The 14,924-nt window shown below is 37.0% G+C and overlaps 1 long non-coding RNA gene across 1 annotated transcript in view; it reads right to left on the bottom strand.

The window, feature by feature from the left end:
- Positions 1-553: 553 nt before the first annotated feature.
- Positions 554-14,924, bottom strand: part of LOC144583225 (uncharacterized) — a 58,639-nt gene continuing 44,268 nt past the window's right edge. Inside the window, exon 2 of the long non-coding RNA XR_013536894.1 lies at positions 554-13,181. This is a non-coding gene — a long non-coding RNA (uncharacterized LOC144583225). The remainder of the gene's footprint in view (positions 13,182-14,924) is intronic.

The raw sequence follows: 14,924 nt of genomic DNA, 5'->3' as shown, positions 1-14,924 counted from the left end.
ACATAATGGATTTTAATACCTATTTTTATGGAACCTAGGCTTAAGAATTCCCAGTGTGGTGTAGTGGATAGACTAGGAATCTGGAGAAACTGGTTCAAATCCCTGCTCAGCTGTGGAAACTCACTGCAGAACTAGAACTGGTAAAATCACTCCTTAAATATCTCACTTATTTTGAAAAGACTGTTAGGGTCACTATATGTTGGTTCTAACTTGACAGCACAGATCACACACACAGATATACGTAGAGAGAGGCTTAATAAAAGAGAATTTTAGTCATAAAATGCAGCATTATGCATTAGCTCATCTTTTAGAGCAGTGGTTCCTACTCTTGGGCCTCCAGATGTTCTGGAGGTACTAGACAAGGCTGCCCACTTTCACCAATATTGTTTTGCATGATCATAGAATTATTAGCTAACGCAATAAGAAATGATAAATTAATTAAAGGAACAGGTAAAAATGAAATGATTAATTTGTTTGCTGATGATTCCTTACTGACTATTAAAAATCCATTAGAGAGTATGGAAAACATTAAAAACCATTTAGAAAAATTTGGGGAAATAACAGGTTTAAGGATTAATTGGCAAAAATCACAAATGATGATGTTTAACTATAATATACAGGAACAAGAAATGTTTGTGAATAAATATAGCGTTAAAATGTGTAATCTTATCAAATATTTAGGTATAAACATAATTAGAACAACTCAAAAATTAAAAGAGAAAAATTTTAATAAATTAAAAAATGAAATTAAAGATAAATTGCAAGAGTACGCCAAATTGAAACTATCATGGTTTGGGAGAATCGCTTTAATTAAGATGAAAATATTACCGAAGATCACTTTTTTATTTAGGATGCTCCCAATACGATTAGAAGAAGAGGATTTTAAATATTGGCAGGGATTAATTAATGGATTTTGTAATCAATGCAAAAAATCTAGAATAAATAAAAGATATTGGTATAAGGCTCAAAAAAAAGGAGGTTTAGGTATGCCCAATGTTAAAAATTATTATATAGCAAATCAATTAAGAGTTATTGGAGATATTATATTCAATAAAGAAAAATTAATTTTGTGGGAGATGGAATCTTCAGAAATAAATGGAAATGCTGAAGGATACTTGTTTAATATACTAAAGAGAAGTTCAATAAATCAGATTAAAAACCCCTTTTTAAGAAACCTGTTAAATATTTGGAATAAATATAAAGAGAAGTTTTGTCCCTTAACTTCACCATTAAAACTAGTGACTGAGACAGAAAACTTTCCAACAAATTTAAAGGATTTAGTAGAACTATTTAAGAATAAAAGGGTTGCAAGATTGAAGGACTGGATGGGTAACATGAGATCGAAGGAGTTGATTATGTCTAAACTGCAATCTAATAAACTATCATGGTATAATCTTATTCAGTTAGACACCTGGACAAAGGATTGGTTGAAAACTAATGGTAAATGTAGAGAACTTACTAAGTACAAACAGTTTCTGTCATCACATGAAGATATGCAAGATACAATTTTGAAAGGAATAGTAAGTAAAATATATAATATAATTTTGGAACAAGAGGAAAAAGAATGGGGAATAGAAGGTTTAAAATTAATTTGGGAAAACGATTTAAAAACAGATATTAAAATAGAGGATTGGACAAAAATGTGGAGGATGAGAGTGTTAAGATTAATGTCAACAAGAATAAAGGAATTTTTTTTTAAAATCTGTCTAAGGTGGTATTTGACTCCTGTAAAATTGAATATAATAAATCCAACATACCCCAAAGCATGTTGGAAATGTGATGAGGAAATTGGTATGTATTTTCATATGTGGTGGGAATGTAAAGTGGTTAAGAAATTTTGGGAATTGATTTTTAAGGAAATGTGTGATATATTTGGTAAAGATATTGATTTTAATGCCAAAATTGCTTTATTGTCAATTTTTGATAATACAGATCTGGACCATCACTCGAAAGAATTAATCACTAATTTTATGACAGGTGCTAGAATATTAATAGCTAGATTTTGGAAAGACAAGAATGATATTAAAATTGAAGACTGGTATTGTGAAGTATGGGACATTGCATTAAATGATAAATTGACTATGGAACTTAAAATAAAAAGAGGGGAAATAAGATGTAACAATTTCTATGATATTTGGGGTAAATTTGTGGAATTTGTGTTAGTGAAAGGAAGGGGGAAAGCCTCTAAAGAATACTCAATACAATTTTGGAGAGGTAATCTGTAAGAAAAAAATTATTATAGTAAATAGAGTCCCGTGGGTATGGGGTGCATATTAGAATTTAGTTTATAATAAGCACTATTATTTGTATTTTTTTGTATTTTTGTTGTTATGTATGTGTTCTTTTGTGTATTTTTTTGGTATAAAATAAAAATTAAGTAAAAAAAAAAAGAATAAAAGCTCTTAAAGCCTTCGGCTCTAGATGTGCTGGACAGGATTTCTAGGAATTTTACTCCAAGAGTATCTGGGGACTCAAGGTTCGTAACCATTGTTCTCAAGCATTTATAAGATTCTGGTAAAAGTATACTTTGGATATCTAAAAGTTATACTGCATCAAGAAGTACATCCAAGTTATAGCTCTGAGACTTCAGAGGCAAGACAAATCTATCCAAGATGGCTGATATCCCCAATGTAAGATCAGCTGATTTGCCCCAATCAATAATAGTTCAATCTTATTTAGGCACAATTTCAGTCTCCTTACCTACATCTAATCTTTTATCTTTCCATTATGTTCCCAGCATCACCTTATGAGATATGCTGTTTAAAAATGCCAAAATCTGACAAGTCCAGGAGAATCAGCAGATTACATTTCTTTTGTCTGTTGGCTGCTAGAAGATGTCCACTGGGGCAAACAAAACAGTTTCAGTCTCTAAGTCCAGTTTGAAAATGCTTTGGAGAATGAGCTTTTTCTAAGTAAACATGAATCTGGGTCCTAATTATACACTTACAGACCTTGTTGAAGAATTAAATTTCTGGAAGTGGATGCCAATTTTTCAGATCCAAGGGCTCAAAAGATGACCTCTTCCATTAGGGACATACCACTGTCTCTTTGAAGACAGTAAACATACACGCTTTCGTCAAGGAGGCATGTTTGACATCCGCACAATGCTGCCTTTCTGCCCTAATTAACTAGGAACATCAAGGGTGAGTGGGCACTCAGTCAACCACAATTCCCAAAAATGTTTTATTCATCGTTATATGGTATTGAATGTTATTGAGACATCTTCCCATTGTTTTCTAGTGACAAAAGGGGCAGCCACAACTGATGACATAGCTAACTTAGTTAACCAGAAATAGGATTTCTATCATCTTTCTGTCTCAAGCTTTCTTATTATAAATGTGGACATGATTTCATTTACAAAGGCAAGAATGCTCAGGTAATCATTCAAGATTTCAAAGGGTTAAACCCACAAGATAACATCGCTTCTGTGCCACTATCTGCATATTCACTAACAGGTAGAACAAGCTGAAAGATATCTTAAGGAACTTGCTAAGACTCATAAACCATATAAGTTCAGCAGTACTTCCCTGTGAAACAGGATTTATTTTTATTTTTTGCCATGGGTGGCCAATGGATTGTCTTCTGGATTGAGTTTGCCACACATTTCCCACTAAAACCATTCAAACCAAAGCTTAAAAAATAATTTTGTGGTCTAAAACTCCCAGATCCCATTTGTAACCCAAAAAAGTAACATTCCTTTTTTAAAATATAATTTTATTAATATAAAAAACCATAAATGACAAATAGAATCATAACTCAAATATACAGAATAACTAACTATTATATATGTATATATAAATTCTCAAAAAGTTAACATTCCTAAACTTTCTATTATTTATTTCACCTTTGAAACCTGACCTGCTGTCTGCCTTAGACTACACTACAGGTTGATAGCTCTTCTGTCCTCAAATGTTATATTTCAGAACTTCAGCAGTATCTGCCTTCACCAATTATGCTACCATCCTCTGGCCCAATCACTGGGTGCTGCTTCCTTTCCACCATACCTGTTCATTACTCTTGACCGCTTTTGGCCAAACTCCTTCCAGCCCAGTTGTTTGCATTATGGAACTACAGTATGGTTGAAGACTGTTGTTCAGCCAAGCCTCCAATTATCTTCTTTCACCTGATAAAACCTCTTTTAATATGAACGTTCCTTCCCTGTTATTTCTAAGATGCATAGGTGGTGATTTTCAAACAAAATACTGCTATTTTACCCCTAAGTGGCTGTGATAGTTACCTATTTCCTGTTGTGTAACTTCTATATCATCATCATCTTCGAACTGCAGTGCTGGAAAGGAGCCTATGGATCATTAAGTCCAGACCCTGCCAAGGAGGCACAGTGGGGAACTGAACTCCCAACATATGACCTAAACCACTGAGCTATACAGCAGTTCTTCTTGAGACTGCACAGGAAGGCAGCTACATTAGTCTAGTTCAGTGTATTTAAAGCAAAACAAAAATACTGCAGTTCATTTATGAATAATAGATATATTTGATTGTGAGCATTTGTGTCCCACAGGTTTCTTTAAGCTCATACTGAAAGAAATCTGTTATTCTTAAAAGTGAAAATATGCATATATACTTTAGATACTCTTTATCAATGAAATTTAGATGACTAAACATGTTGTCATATTTCTACACCATTAGCTAACTGAGGCTAGCCTTTTTAAATACAATACAGCAGTGAGCGCAAACATTTGTATAACATTTTAGCTGACGGTACATGAAATATAAGTGGCTACATCTGAGCAGGATTTGTATTGCACAAGATTCTAACCTACCAGCTTTTTAAAAAGCAAGTTCATGAACCAGGTCTAGAATTTGCCAGTCCTGTCCAGAAATGGAGCTCGCTGACATTAATCCAAAATTTCTTTCATTAAGTCAAAAGAAAAAGGCATTTAGGGAGTGTGCTGCTAACACATTAATTATGATCAGTGATATTCATTTCTACACATTTCTTCTGTGGCAAGAAGATATTCAGACAATAGAGAACACATATGATGATACAAACCAAAGATGAAAAATATGAGTATGGAGATAAAGTATTCCTCTTACTGATGTACACCCAGCATTTTCACTTATGAAGCTTTGATGTGTGTTCAAGTTCATTTACCTCAGTGGTGGGCAACTTCCAGAGTTCAGTGGCAGCAGACATGTCCAGCTGGAACTTGGAGAGCCATGCCTGCTTCTGCATCCTTACCACCCCCAAAATACTTTTCTTTAAAAAGGCTTCTTTGGATGGATGGTGCTGTGATTAAACTTCAGTACTGCAGCCAAGACTTACCGGTAGCTCATGACCTGAGCAAAGTCCTGCTGGGCCCAGGTAGCCAGCTCAAGGTTCACTCAGGCTTCCATCCTTTTGCAGTCAGTTTTCGAGCACATTGCGGCTGAGACCTTCCACCTGGCCCATTACAACAAGCGCTCCACTATCACCTCGTGGGAGATCCAGAGCGTGCATCTCCTGCTGCTGGGCAAGTTGGCCAAGCACACTGTGTCCAAGAGCACCAAGGTCCTCGCTGGGGGGGTGGGAATGTATAGCCTGCACAATTATGTTGTAATTTGTACTTTACGCACTATGGGGCAGTATACAAGTAGCACAATTTGCTTCCTATTAAAAAGAGGCCCATTTGTGTGTGTCTCTCTCTGTGTGTAATACATATATAAAATGGGAAAGGGCAAATGTAGAAATTGCCTCCCACATCCCTGCAAACCATGAGGCAAAATATCTGAGATACAGGGACCTGGGGGGCACTTTGTGCCCAGAGAGGGTCATATGCAGCTGATAGACTGTACTTTTCCTATTCCTGCTTTACTGAGTGTTTGCAATGGGGAAGAAGATATAGCCCATTCATTCAATAGCTGTGTTCTTGGCATTTGCCACCAAAATACATTTGTTACGGTGCTTGCTGTATCCACTGGTGTTGAAAATATGGGACCAAGATCTTGATTACATTTAAGCAATCAATAACCGAAATCCTCTTGCTTAGCATAGTAAATTGCACTAGAGTAGACCTAATGACTGAACAAGGATTTAAGGCCTCAACTCCTCTATAAGTTCCATTGATTCAAATGAACCTACTCTAACTGCAACTTAAAGTATGACACTGGGAGAGTAAGCCCATTTGAGAAAATTGAACATATGGAGAAATTAAATTACCAAATCCCCATTGATTCAATGGGCTTACTCTAGTGTGATTTGCTTGTCTAAGCAATAGGATTTTGACAAATAACTGGCACTTCACAATGCCTCTTTGTCCTTCCAGTTAAAACTATTGCATATTACTGATAGGTATCATCCTCCTTTATGGTATTAAACTAAGCTATACATTTTCTCATATTAAAAACACAGTGGCCAACTCATCATGTTATTGTTATAATTTAATTATACATTGAAGTTCATGTATAACAGCCTTGTCAACCTGTTTCATAATATCAAATGTAATCAAAACAGCCACCAAAGGGATTGTAGGCTAATTATTATTTTTTTATTTTTGCACAAAAGTTGTCATATCATTTATAGGCACATTTAATTACTGTTTGTTATTTCAAAACTATACATTTTTGTCCTTGTAGAGAATGTTTTCTTTGCTTTCCAACAAGTTACACTTTCAATAAGAACTATAGGTACGTGTTCCAATAATTTACAACTATAATTCTTACTGAAAGCAAACAGAAAGTCAAATAATATTGTGTGTGTGGCATGTGTTCATCTACAGTGGGTATGGACCTGGTAGCCTAAGACAAATTACATTTAACCTTATCCAGTTAAAGTCATTTGCAGGGAAGTAAAAAAACAGAGATAAACCAAATGGGTGGGAAGGAAATATAAATATATGAAACGCTATTAAATAAAATGGTCTGTGTTTAGTATTTATTTATTTATTGGACTTATATACCGCCCCATAGCGCTACAAGCACTCTCCGGGCGGTTTACAATTTAATTATACAGGCTACACATTGCCCCCCCAGCAAGCTGGGTATTCATTTTACCGACCTCGGAAGGATGGAAGGCTGAGTCAACCTTGAGCCGGCTACCTGGGATTTGAACCCCAGGTCGTGAGCACAGTTTTAGCTGCAGTACAGCGTTTTAACCACTGCGCCACGAGGCTCATTAAAATCAACCATATTATATTAAAATCAACCATAACCTTCAATCATAACTCCAGTTTTCCACTGGAATTTAATGTTAATTGTGAAGATGGTAAAAATCCATTCTTCCTGGCTTTAGACCAATAGACTCAAGTGAGCTCTATTTTAATTCACACTTGACTTTGACGTGACTATAGCTCTTCAATATACTGTAATTCCTCTGAAAAACATCTTTCAAATATGTTGGATTTGAAACTAGAAGTAATCTAAAATGACTGCTTTTTTTCAAACATCTTCCTCTTTTTTCTCTCCCACTGACAAATGTAATATCTGTAACATGTTTAGAATTGTATGGATTTATTTTTAGATTGCCTCAGAAGTATTCAGAACTATTAATGATACCAGAAAATGCTGAGTTTTCTCTAACTCTGTGGCTGCAGTGCCTCATCTGTTTCATAAACGTGCCCTTGGGCTAGAGTGGATATTTATAGCCAAGCCCATACAAAATAAAACTGGACATTGAAAAGAAAAGTACTGAAGTAAATTTCACTGTGTAGTCAGAGATCTGTGGAATTTCCTTCAACCATACAAATATTCATCTATCTAATTCACTGTGGTTTGTATCCATTGGTAATGGTTATCAAGGATTTCAGACAAGAGTTTTTGCCACTCCCGCTCACAGATGACAGGACTAACCAGGGAACCAACTCAAAGTATGTGCTCCACCATACATGTTCTATCACTGAGTGATAGCCTGAGTTAATGGTAAAAAGTAGAATGAAGGCAGAATTCAGCTATGCAATATCCACAGTGCATGAGTATCAACTGACTTGGTGTCTTCTCAAACTGGAACCAGAAATCCAACACCAAATACAATCAGGGCAGAATTCAGTGGTTCATAGTAGCTTTCTGAAGTTGCACTTGCTAACATGCAAGATGTCTTCTCACTTTCCCCTCAAAGCTAAATGTAGGCACCTCCTCTTTCCTTATGCACTATGTCTTGGACAGAATATAAAATTGGAATCTAGACATGTTCCATTAAACTGCACACAAGCAATATATGGACGTGAGACGGGAAGACATGGTTTCACCACTGGATTCTAATCATGAATACAACTACGTATACGTAAGACACTATCCTACATCCCACCCTATGCACACAGAAGTCAGAGTAGGGCCAGCTTGCACAATCCATGAGTTGACTGAAAATGCTGAGGAGACCCACAAGAAGAGGCCCAAGGAAATCAACAAAGAGCTTGGCTAGATGGCAAAAGTAGAAGACGGCTGGACCAGGCTAAACATGCTCACTTAAGGTTACACAGAGTGCGGTATGCCATTAGGTGTGATCCTTGCATGACCCACAGTATATGCACCTCAGGTGACCCTTTTTGGCCTGCCTCCCTTGAAAAGAACAAAGGAAACAGGGGGAAAACTCCCCTCCTTGTCCCTTCATTTCTCCTTCTTTTTCCAGAAAGAAGCTTTCAACAGTTTTTTATCTAAAAGGTACAGCACATTGTTGTTGTTAAGTCGTTTAGTCATGTCCACTATTTGTGACCCCATGGACCAGAGCACACCAGGCCCTCTTGTCTTCCACTGCCTCTCGGAGTTGGGTCAAATTCATATTGGTAGCTTTGATGACACTGTCCAACCATCTCGTCCTCTGTCATCCCCTTCTCCTCTTGCCTTCACACTTTCCCAACATCAGGGTCTTTTCCAGGGAGTCTTCTCATCAGATGGCCAAAGTATTGGAGCCTCAGCATCAGAATCTGTCCTTCCAGTGAGCACTCAGGGTTGATTTACTTCAGAATTGATAGGTTTGTTCTCCTTGCAGTCCAGGGGACTCTCAAGAGTCTCTTTCAGCACCACAATGTTGTCCTAATAGGCTTTGAAAGACATAAACCTTTGTTTCCTTCCTTCCCCCTTCATGAAGGAGCAGAGGAAGTTTTAAATTTTTTAATATTGTTAAATGGCTAAGCTGTCTTCTTAAACCACTTAATGATACCGGGAAATTGAAAGTAGATGGGAAAGTGAAAGCAGGCCATCCATGTTGGTTCAGTCCCAGCAATCACACACACTGGAACTGAACCAAAATGGAGTGATCACCTTAAAACAAACAAACCCTGCCAGGGAGCCAAAAAGGTGTGGGTAGGAATGCCCTAGGGATGTGCTCATTTGTGTTGGCACTTTTGTTGTGTGGCCAGCAGAAAAAGTGAACCAGCTTCTCTCCAGAGTGGAACAAACAGTAGGATAACCTCCACTGTAGTCACACCAGTACTGTAAGATGTTATAGACAGGCAGTTCCTTCTAGGTGCAAGAATTTTCCTACACAAATACAGTGGTACAAGATACCCCCATTTGTACAAAGAACCCACAATGGACTCTGCAGCTTGGCCCTGAATGTTACTTCTTATTTGTTATAAACCTCCTTATCACAACAATGTACTCAAAAGAAAACTATTTCTAAACATTACTGAAAATAATGCTATAATACTTTTCCACTACATTTTAGGTTCTTTCATAAAAAAAACTGAGACACAGTCCATTCCATAGAAGTAAGTGGAACATGGGATTTATCTATTAAATAAAATGATGTGTTTCTATGGAGAATTTCAGCCATTTCCAACATATCCACTTAAAAATTATTTACATGCCGGCTTTGAATGGAGAGATTTGCAATGATATATTCTTTTGGTGTTCATTTAGGGATCATGAGCTTTGAACATGGTGACATATTCTCCTTCATTACAGAAATAACTGTATTTTTATAGAAATGAAAATCGCAAAACGTGTTTATAAATTATTATGGAAATACAGTAAAACTGAGATTCTGGGGTTTGAATGGAACAAGAAACACATGTGTCTTCTATGCCTTTGAAACATATTATGTACAGTAGCTATACCCTATGATGTTTTTCTTTTGATAGGAAACTACAATCCATATTTCATCTTAGAGAAATCTTTGATACTATGTTTGTGCACTGCTAGGTTATGTTCTAGCAATAAGGAGTCTAACAGAAGGATAGCACAAACTGAATTTTTTATGCCTATACACCTGCAAAGAAATTTATATGTCAAAACTGACAGAAGAAATGCTCATTAGCTATCAAGGTATCTGCAGCTTTCACTACTCTATAAATGTATCCTATAGTCATCATTTCTACTAGGATACAGATGTACAGTCTGCTTATATAAATTTGTACATTAATACATGATTGTTTTATCCTTCTTAATGTTACTATTAACTAACTCATCCCTGATTATTTTGTTTGTGTATATTTATGTATATGCAAAAAATTTAAATGATTCGTAGTGTCTACATTTACAGTATCCTGCATTGAACCCTTTCAGGAACTAAATATGAACAGACCTAATTCTAGAAATAATTAAGGTTTGATACAAGAAAAGATTGAGGTGGTCAACTCAGAACTTGAATTCAGTGAGTTACTTCTAGTTTTGTACAATGATGAGACATGGACCTTAAAGATAAGAATAATGTTTCAGTACATTCAAGCTTATCTGAAATATGGCTGTATATTGCTAGACACCATGGGTGTCTAGCAAGGTTTCCTCTAAGGTGTGTGTCTGTGCAAGTATGTGCAACTCTGTCCTCCTCTGTGCAGGGCTCCTCCTCCTGCACACACTCATGGTGATCGTTGTGATGTTTACCTTGTGGCCCCTGCTTGTTTCACCAAACCAAGGGCTAATGCTACGTATCCCACAATCTTGCACCAATTTGTCACGATACCCACATGCCTCCTGTTTAACTATTCCCTCACAAAGGGGCACGTCACATTCTCTTTTCGTTGCCATTGGTGGATGACTTCAGTCCACAATATAAATGACGTTATGTCAGGACACTTGTCTTGTGAACAGAAACAGAACTTATTTATTCAAGTGAATAACAACAGAAGTTTCTCAGATACACATTATACATAAGCAAATCATCAACAGTTCTCTCAGTATATGCTTCTTGTCTCTTGCAATCCCATTACCACCCTCACTACCTATATCTGTAACCAGCTCTATCTCTGACTAACCCTATCTATCTGACTAACCAGCCCTATCTGACTCCTCCTTCTCTAGCCAAGCCTCCTGTAGCTGCTGAGTCCCCCTCTCCAGCCCTCTCATAGGTTAATGCAAATCAGCTAATGAATATGAATGGCATGAGTGACATGGGCAGTCGCCACAATAGTTTTCAATTTGGTTCCTTTAGCGATGGAACCTCATGTCTGGGCAGCAGAGTCGTTCGTGTGCAGGGGCAGAGCCCCACCCAACAGGGCTGAAAATTAGAACGTTGGTGTCTGTTATTTGTAAAATACGTATATAAGTGTATTATATATGATGGCTACATGCAGCATACTATGAATAATAAAAAATGAGATTTCAACTTCAGTCTCAATTTTTGCACTAGACTCTAAAAAAAAAAAAGGAGGAAAGTGTGCTGCTTATATACCACCCCATAGTGCTTAAAGCACTCTGGGCAGTTTTCAGTTTAATTATACAGGCTACAACTTGCCTCCCTCCCCCAGCAAGCTGGGTACTCATTTTACTAACTTCAGAAGGATGGAAAGCTGAGTGAACCTCAAGCCGGCTGCCAGAATCTGATGGGATTGAACACTGGCTGTGAACAGAGTTTTGATTGTAAAATTAGAGTTTAACCACTGCAACATGAGGATCCTTGAGAGCCATTTATCTCATTCCACTTCCCTTCTGTTTATAACTGAAATCTCAAAACCTAGTTGTGACGATCACCCTATGTCACTCCTGTCACTCATATTCAGGAGCTCATTTGCCTGAGCCTATGAGAGGAGTGGAGAGGCAGAGTCAGTGGATATAAGGTGGCAGAGAGAGGAGATAGAGGTTGCAGTGTGTGAGAGATAGTCAGGGAGATAGTGAGAAAATATACTAATAAAGATAAGCTGGTCAAGGTTAAGAGATAGAGCAGGTGGTGATTATGTGGGAAGATATATATTTTACTGATTAAAATAAAGAACATCTGTGATTCTGATTAAAGTTAATACACTTCAATAAATAAGTTCTGTTGGCGGTAACCAGACAAGTGTCTGACTAAAGTTCTTTATATATTGTGGATAAAGGAAATCCATGGTGGCAGTGAAGGGGGAACATCACAATTGGTATCTGCTGGTGGGATGACCTAGCATGAGCCCTTTGTTTGGGGAAACAAACAGGGGCCACATGGTAGTCACACTAGTATCTCTCTTATGTTTCATCATACTGTCTCAATGATGTCATAGAGCTGAAGCATTTATTCCACAATCTTCTCACCAAGACTGTGCCTCAAGTATAAAGTTAAGTGCCACTTTGGTTCTTATGGAGCAAATAATGTTTGGGCATTCAATTCTCTCATTTTTAAAAAAATTAAAGAGTTTCTTCTCCAGTTTGTAATGAAATAAACTACAGGGGGGAAAACTATATTCCTCCACACATAACCCTGGTCAAATCAGATAAATCTTGCCTTTTTGGATGGCAGCTCTTGAAATCCTATTAAAAACATGCTGCAATTTGGAAAGTGGTAATTTGAAAAGCAATGTTTCCTATTACTTGGCCAGATGTTATTTTGGTTTATTCATTTTAAGTTGCCTCTTAGCTGAAATACTTTAGTTAAACTATCACGTACAACAATTGTCATTCGTTTTTGGAATAATGGTGATTATTGCAGTCCAACTTGAAATTATGCTTTTTCAAATACTGTACATTAAAACCAGGTGCAGAATCTCAAGAACTAAGGACTTTTGAGAAACCAGGATAACCTCTTTCCAGAAGATTGCTGAGAAATTTCAAACTCACAACTCCCTCTTTTAAAAAAAAGAATTGAATATGCATGGACAAAGTAATTGAGACAGACAGAAACAATTTTGCAGCTTCAGGTTTTAATGAAAGACTGTTCCTCTGTGATCCTCCTTCAGCATCTTGGAACATCATTTTGCCTGGCTTTGCTGGAGCAGCGATTTGTTCACGTGGGAGACATCATTTTGTTGTTAGTTGACATTTCCCAAAACTGCTGCACATTAGGAGGTTCAACAAGGGCTATTTCACCTTCCTGTAGTAGTACACAGTGTGAGCTACGGATGCTGTGGGAAGAAAAACACAAAATATTTTAAGATTTTTTTCTTTCTTCCGCCATAAACATTTAACATTTATTTAGAACTTAGCAAGAAAATCATCAGAGAGTGGCATATCCAAGGCCAGCATGTCTCTTTTCCTAATCACAAAATACAATGCTTATTTCTTCAGAATTTATGAGTACTGGCCTTTACCTTTCCTGCCCTTTCCCCTCCTTCCTCTTCTCTGAACTCTAGAACCCCGTCGTTGTTTATGTCTTCTGCGACTAGAAGGTTTACAGCTACATCGCGTCATTTTCTTGGGGTTCTGGTGATGCTAAAAGCTCAGGAGAATGCCAAGAGGAACATGTCTTTTTGTGAAGCTGATGCAATGCTGTCTTCCAGGATGGTTTCTGAGTTTCTGAAGCTAGGCTACCTGTTGCACCTCTACTTAAAGGGTCTGGCTATTATGAGCTCATATAGTTGATATAGCAACCTTTGTGACTTAAAAACGATCATATATAGGAGGAGGCAATAAGCTGGTAATGAAATTACCTTAATCAAATGCCCCATAAGCATAATACTGTAGATTTGTATTTGACACTCATGTATTTTCTTGGAACGCAAAATAAATCAAATAAAAATGGAAAGGAATCAAATTTACTGGAAGAGAAAAGGAATAAGTCTCAAACCAAAGTGCCTCATGGTTCTCAAGCCCATACTGAGAAGTGAGGGGGCATCTATTTTATATGACATTGTTACACAAAAATACCACAAATAAACATCACACTCAATTTTATTTTATTTAAAACATGTACTAGTTTTTTATCAACTATTTAAGTTCTCCAAGATGCTCATTAAAAAAAAGCCTAACTTTTAGCAGTACAGTATCGGGTAGAATGGCTAACTGTTAACTCTTATGTACCAAGACAGGCTATTTCAGTCTCATGGAGTCATTATCTTGTTGCAAAATCCACACACAAATAAATTTACAATTATGGCAGGCTGCAGGGTTATCATCTAAGTGACACAAGTGGAGTGTGTCTCCTGCTGGATTTTTTGTTTAGTTTTGTTGTTATTTTTGGTTTTTGTTTGTTTGTTTTTGAGAACCATGTTGCATAAAAAGCAGATGGCTTGAATTCTGGTTGTCACAGGATTAGATTCACTTGGAGGGACACTGCATTTCCTAGCACATTCATAAAGTATTCTCCAACCAAAAGGCTGGAGAATACTGGGAGAAATAATCCAAAGAGTAACTTTTCTGTACTTGGATCGAACTGTTAGAGGGGAGAACCATACAACACTAAGCACACCTCTACACCTCCATCCTGGATATTAACCAATCCATTTCTAAATTTGTCTCTGAAGGGTTTGGGAGATACTGAAGCTTGCAGGGTGGAGTTGCGTTCCAAGACCCTTCTAACACCAAGGAACAACTCTGAATGTTCAGGCGGCCTGCTTTCTAGAGCAATGCTATCAACAAAAATGTAAATATGCTATAACATGAGGCTAAGGGTTGGTGAGATAAGCAGTGCTCATTAAAGAAAGCTTTTTGTTTTAAACCATTATTTCACATCTAATTACTCTAACTGGATTACTGTGTTCCACCTGGGGCAGTTTTTGAAGATTGTTCAGCAGCTTCAGCAGGTCATCCAGGCTGTGGTAACCAGATTTACTATACAGAAATGTCAGCAATATGTTTTTCCTCTGTTGAAATAATCAAAAGTAATACCTGATTTGTTTCTATGGTCAATTTCAGACTGTTGGTTATTA

The sequence above is a fragment of the Pogona vitticeps genome, chromosome 5, assembly GCF_051106095.1.
Source record: "Pogona vitticeps strain Pit_001003342236 chromosome 5, PviZW2.1, whole genome shotgun sequence".
Lineage (NCBI taxonomy): Eukaryota > Metazoa > Chordata > Lepidosauria > Squamata > Agamidae > Pogona > Pogona vitticeps.
This window is presented reverse-complemented; position numbering and strand designations above follow the sequence as displayed.